The sequence below is a fragment of the Ursus arctos genome, chromosome X, assembly GCF_023065955.2.
Source record: "Ursus arctos isolate Adak ecotype North America chromosome X, UrsArc2.0, whole genome shotgun sequence".
NCBI classification, from domain to species: Eukaryota; Metazoa; Chordata; class Mammalia; order Carnivora; family Ursidae; genus Ursus; species Ursus arctos.
In genome coordinates this window covers 14,623,013-14,628,957 of record NC_079873.1, presented here as the reverse complement: position 1 = coordinate 14,628,957, position 5,945 = coordinate 14,623,013, and the positions used below count along the sequence as shown (strand labels likewise).

At 48.2% G+C, this 5,945-nt stretch overlaps 1 long non-coding RNA gene across 1 annotated transcript; it reads right to left on the bottom strand.

Moving 5' to 3' along the window:
* Positions 1–236: 236 nt before the first annotated feature.
* On the bottom strand, positions 237–5,635 carry LOC123000149 (uncharacterized). Its single transcript, XR_008958742.1, has 3 exons — positions 5,505–5,635; positions 2,548–2,643; positions 237–1,173 (listed from the first exon to the last, which is right to left on the bottom strand). It is a non-coding gene; the product is annotated as an uncharacterized LOC123000149 (long non-coding RNA).
* Between the last annotated feature and the right edge of the window lie 310 nt (positions 5,636–5,945).

Sequence of the window (5,945 nt, the reverse complement as noted above, 5' to 3'; positions counted from 1 at the left end):
GCAGAGTTTTTTTAAGCAGCTTATTGAGATGTAATTTACATAGCATTAAATTCCCCCATTTAAAGTGTACGATTCAATGGTTTTTAGTATATTTATAGATTTGTGGAGCACACAATCCATTTTAGAACATTTTCGTCACCGCCCTCCTCCCCCCCAAAGAAGCTGGTAGACATTAAGCCCGTTTCCCCCTCTCTCCACCCCTGGCAACCAGCGATCTACTTTCTGTCTCTGTAGATTTGTCTATTCCGGACATTACATTTAAATGGAATCATACAACATATGGTCTTTTATCTTTCACTTAGCATATGTTTTGGAGATTCATCTGTGTCGAAGCATGTACAGATAACAGATTTACCCAGGAATATGCCTGTAGCCACAAATAGCTACATTTTCACACCAGGACAATTTCCTTCTTTCTTCTTCTTCGAGAGGGACATTATTGCAGCCTGCTGCTTTCTTCCTGTGTCTTACTCTTGTTTCTCAAGGAGATGGGAAGCTAGTTACTGACAGCTTTTGTTATTCATAATTTTATGCTTTTCTCCTCAGCTTCATCTGTTTCCATGGGAAGGAAAGCTCTGGATTTAGTGACATCCATCAAAAAGACTCAAAGAGTCTTTCCTATGTGTGTCTAATGCCCACTTTTCCCATCGAGCTTGTAAGGTACATTTTGAGAAAGAGCAAGCCTTGAATTTTCTTGCTGTGATAACAAGGTTTTCCCCATGGAGTGGCTCTTGGGGCAAAAGGGCAGAATGAGCCCATGTTGCATCAGTCTAAGATTGCTGAGTGGGAGACACGGCAGGCACTCTACTGGAAACCTGTAACATGGGGAGACATCTCAAAAACAATCCAAGGAGGGAGAAAAATAACCGACCACATAATCAAAACCTTCTCCTCTTTCTCCTTTCAAGGCTGACCTGTTTTCTGTCGCTCACTCCAGCAATGCTATTTTCCGGTGTTAGAAGATGTTGTAGTCAAACACGCTTTTGCTTTCGTTCACCAGCTTTTTGGTGATTAAGTCATTTCGGGGACCATACAGCCATGTTGCTGCTCCCTTGGTGACAGCTTTTCCTGTAAAATGCTTGTTGTTCCTTCTCTCTCTGCTCATTTCCATAAGGTTCTGGTGCCTCAGATCCCCAGGCTGCCTATAAACGAACGCTTTCTGGGGAGGGGAGCCTGGGAGGGAAAAAACATCAGAAATCAGCCCAACATCTGACTGAACACAGGAAGTGGCTCTGAAAGCAGGCCTTCCTCTTAGGACTCTTCCTCTCCACAGGCACAGAGTTACAGAACCAAACACACACACACACACACACACACACACACACACACACTCACACTCACACACACACTCTCTCTCACACACACACTCACACACACACACACGCTCTCTCTCTCTCTCTCTCTCTCACACACACACACACACACACACACACACACACACACACACACACCAGCACCCTTTCCTTTTTGCCTTCTGCTTTGGTTCTGCAGAATGCAGAAAGGGAAAGGCCCTGAAGGCCACAGCAATTAGAGGGGTGTCTTTGGATCTCCGGGTTTGCTCAGTTGCAGCTGCAAAAACCCTCCTCAGTGACAGACACAGCCTCTGGGCCAGATTGATTTGGTTATTAAGGCCACACTGTCAGTGACCCACACGACTCCCCTTTGATAGCCCCCCTCAAAGAGGGTCTTGGCCCAATTGTCGTTTGCCCGACTGACAGGACCTTTCTGCATTTCAGCATCCCCAGCTTCTCTTGAAGATGGGGTGGAGTCAAGTGCCTCCTGGATTAACAGCTCCCAAATCAACTTGATGTCACTTCCTCCTCTACTTAGCCGTTCCTGGGGAGCAGCTGCGGGACGAAGGCTCTGGGTTCATGTGCACTCCCACTGTCAGGAGTGCAGAGCAACACCCAGCCAGTCTGGGCTTTCCCCTGAGCTCCAGGAGCTGCCAGCCAGGTGCCCTCTCAACCTCAACACTTGTGTGTCCCACAGGCCTCTCGAAGGGAACATCTTCACTCCATTCTCCGCACTCCATGTTCCTCCTGGAACCTTCCCCTCCCCCAGGGAGTGGCAGCTCCATCCTCCCAGTCTCTCAGGCCTTGAACCTCTCTTTCTCTCACACCCTTGTCACCTGTCAGCAAGTACTGTTGGCTACCTTCCAAAGACGGTCAGAATCCAGCCACTTCTCATGCCCTCCACTGCCACCACCTGGGCCAAGCCACCATTGTCTCCCCTCCCGATGACTGCACTCACCCCACTAGGCTCTCTGCTTCCAGCTTGCCCCAGGCAATCCAGTCTACACCCAGCAGCCAGAGGAAGCCTTACGAGTCCCGATCTGTCTTGGCCCTCCTCTCCTCGAACCCCTGCAAGGGCCGACTCAGGCTAAATGCCGAAGTCCTCACGGGCCCGCGAGGCCTTGCACGGATTGCCTCCTATACCCCCCACTTTACCCCTTCATCTCCTAAAACTCTCTTTTATTCATCGGCTCCAGCCCCAGAGTCTCCTTGCTCTGTCTAGAGCACACCAAGTACCCAACCAGGAGCCACTCACCTCAGGGTCCTTACACCTGCTATTCCCTCTGTCCAGAAGGCTTTGCTCACAGGTCTCTTGCCTCTTTCAGGTCTTTGCTCCAACATCTCCTTCTCACTGCAGGATATTTTATTCATTCATTCATTAGCCCTCACCACCTTCAGCCTAGACTAGATACACCCTATGAAGGCGGGTCCTTCTCCTATTTTGTTAACTGCTATACCCCGAGCACCTAAAGCCAGGATTGGAATATAGTAGATACTCAATGAATATTACTTAAAGAATAAATGCTTTGGGACCAGTCATTATCAGGTATCTTTTATATCAATTTCTGTAAGTGTACAGGTGCTTAGATAAACCTGTGCACGAGAGAGAGGCGGGACACAAGCCAGAGCAAGTGGTGAGTTGTACACAGGGTGTGGGGGGGGTAGAAGAAGTCCTCTGCACAGGGAAGAGGATAGGCAGGCAGAAAAGTTGGAAGATGAGAGCCTTTATTTCTTTATTTTATTTTTTAAAGATTTTATTTATTTATTTGACAGAGAGAGAGACAGCAAGAGAGGAAACACAAGCAGGGGGAGCAGGAGATGAAGAAGCAGGCTCCCAGCAGGGAGCCCGATGCGGGGCTTGATCCCAGGACCCTGGGATCACGCCCTGAGCCGAAGGCAGCCGCTTAACGACTGAGCCACCCAGGCGCCCCAGATGGGAGCCTTTAAAGCCAAGAAACCATACAGACATGCCTGGAGGCATGGAACAGCCTGGCACACCCGATGAATTGCACCTAGTAGAGCGTGCAAAAGATAAATTTGGAGTGGCAGGCAGGAGATAGATCATGGCAACCCCTTGAAAGACACATTATTATCATACACATTTTAGGGATGAGGAAATGGAGAGATGTGGCCACCCCACTAATAAATGAGAGATGGAACCTGGAGCCTTGCAATAAGGCCCCACCAAAGGTTTTGCAGCAAGAAAGTGACACAATCAGGTGCGCATTCCATTCCATCGGCAGCCGGAAGGGTAGGTAAGGCAAGGTCTCTCTTCAGCAGGCAAAGGGTGGGGGTGGGGAGAGTGCGGAGAGCGGGGGCCCAACGCAGGAAGTGACAGTGTGGGGTGTGGAGAGGAAAAAGGCTCCTGCTTGACACTGCTTGTGGGGATTTAGGGGAAAAAGGTGACAAGGACAAGCCCCAAGTGTCTAGATGGGGAGCTAAGTGGATGGTGAAGCCATTCAGTAGGATAAGAAATAAAGGAGAAGAACAATTTGAGGAAGGATGTAATGAGTTCCGTTTTTAATAAAAATTTCTATTGAAGTATAACATACATACTAGTATTTAAGTATGATATACATACAGAAAAGTACAGGTAAGTGTATAGCTCAGTGAATTTTCACTATTAAACACGCCCATGTAACCAGCACTCCGATCAACTAACAAAACATTGCCAGCAGGGGCGCCTGGGTGGCACAGCGGTTAGGCGTCTGCCTTCGGCTCAGGGCGTGATCCCAGCGTTCTGGGATCGAGTCCCACATCAGGCTCCTCCGTTATGAGCCTGCTTCTTCCTCTCCCACTCCCCCTGCTTGTGTTCCCTCTCTCGCTGGCTGTCTCTATCTCTGTCAAATAAATAAATAAAATATTTAAAAAAAAAAAAAAAAAAAAAAAAACATTGCCAGATAGCCTCAGCTAGCCTCCTCGGCCTTCCTCCCTGCCGCTCCCTGCTCCAAATGTGACCAGGACCCTAGCGTCTAATGGCATAGATTACTTCTGCCTGCTTCTGTGCATTTCAAATGGAGTCATCTGGTGTGTCCGCGTTAGCATCCGACTTTCCACTCAGCGGTGTTCGTGCGGTGCGGCCGTGTTGCGGCATGGAGTTACAGGTCATCCGTTTTCATCGCAAGATAGTGTTCTGCTAATGTGACTTTGCCGCCTGTACCCAGGCTACTCTTTTTTTTTTTTTTTTTTTTTTTTAGAGAGGGAGAGAGAGAAGGGGGGCATGTGGAGAGGCAGAGGGAGAGGGAGAGACAGAGAGAGAGAGAGAGAGAGAGAATCTTAAGCAGGCTCCACACCCAGCACGGAGCCCAATACAGGGCTCGATCTCACAACACTGAGAACACCACCTGAGCCAAAATCAAGAGTCTGATGCTTAACCGACTGAGCCACCCAGGCGCCACACATATTCTACTCTTGATGGGCATATGAGTGTTTCCAGTTTGGGGTTAATACAAATACTGCTGCTGCCGGTAATCTAGTACATGTTTTTGTCACTTGGAAAACATATGTATGCATTTCTGGTGGGTAGATACTTAAGAGTAGAATTCCTGGTTCATAGGGCACATGTATGTTCCACCTTAGTATAAGCTCCCAAATAGTTTTTCAGAGAAGCTAGACCGACTTACATGCCCACCAGCAATATAAGAGAGTTCAGATTGCTCCATGACCGTGTCAAGACTTGACTGGGTCCAATTTTCGATAGTAAGAGACATCTATGGGGAGATACCTGGTAAACCACTCAAAGCAAGAGCTGGAATCTTGGGCTTAGGAACATTTATGAGGTGGGTAGAAGAAACAGAGCTCTCAAAGGAGACTGAGAAGATATTCAGAGTGATGGGAGAACCAGGTGAACAGTGGGATGGAAGCTAAAGGAAGACGGGAGGGACTGAGAGCACACTGGAGCCTGAAGACATAAGGTCAGTGTCGGGAAGAGTCCATTGGATGTGAAAATAAGAAGTCAGTAACTTCTTTTGCCAGCACAGAGCTTGGCCTCCAAGATGGCACTCCTAACCTTCGTCTCAACCTGAGAGGATCCGTTCTGCCCATAGCAGGTAGCGCAGGGAATCCCTAGGAATGAATAACCCGTGAATGAGGGCCCAGGGGAGACAGCGGTTTGGTGACCACAGGTGAGGGGTAGCCCTGAAATGCTCTGACTAAAAGATACGTTCCCCGGGACTCCCACTGCAGCCATGCATGACCTGGCAGAGTACTCACCATGTCCATCGTCCAGCGCTCTGTCTTCTCCTGGGTCCTCCAGCCCCTTGTGGGCAGAGAGCGAGGCTTCCATTTCAGAAGGCCCAGGCCCTGGTGTGGGGCCAGGCTCACTCTGGACATGAAGAAGTGGTTTGCAGAACAGGTAAATATGTATTATTTAAACGAAGGCACGATTTGAAAAAGATAGCTTTTCCGATTGTGACACAAAAGATGAGACCATTCCTTTACTCTCTAAAACAATCTGAAAGGTTTCGTGGTGGGCATCAGATTCAACTTTTAGGTAGGAAAGTGGTTAAGGAGGGACTTTTATTTCCTATTGCCTATGCTCAGGTTTTGTTCAAGATTTTTATAATAGATATGCATTGCTTTTATAAGCAGAAAAGAAATGAAGGTATCCGTTTTGTTGAAAATGGGAAATGGGGCTCTGGTGCTTTACACTAG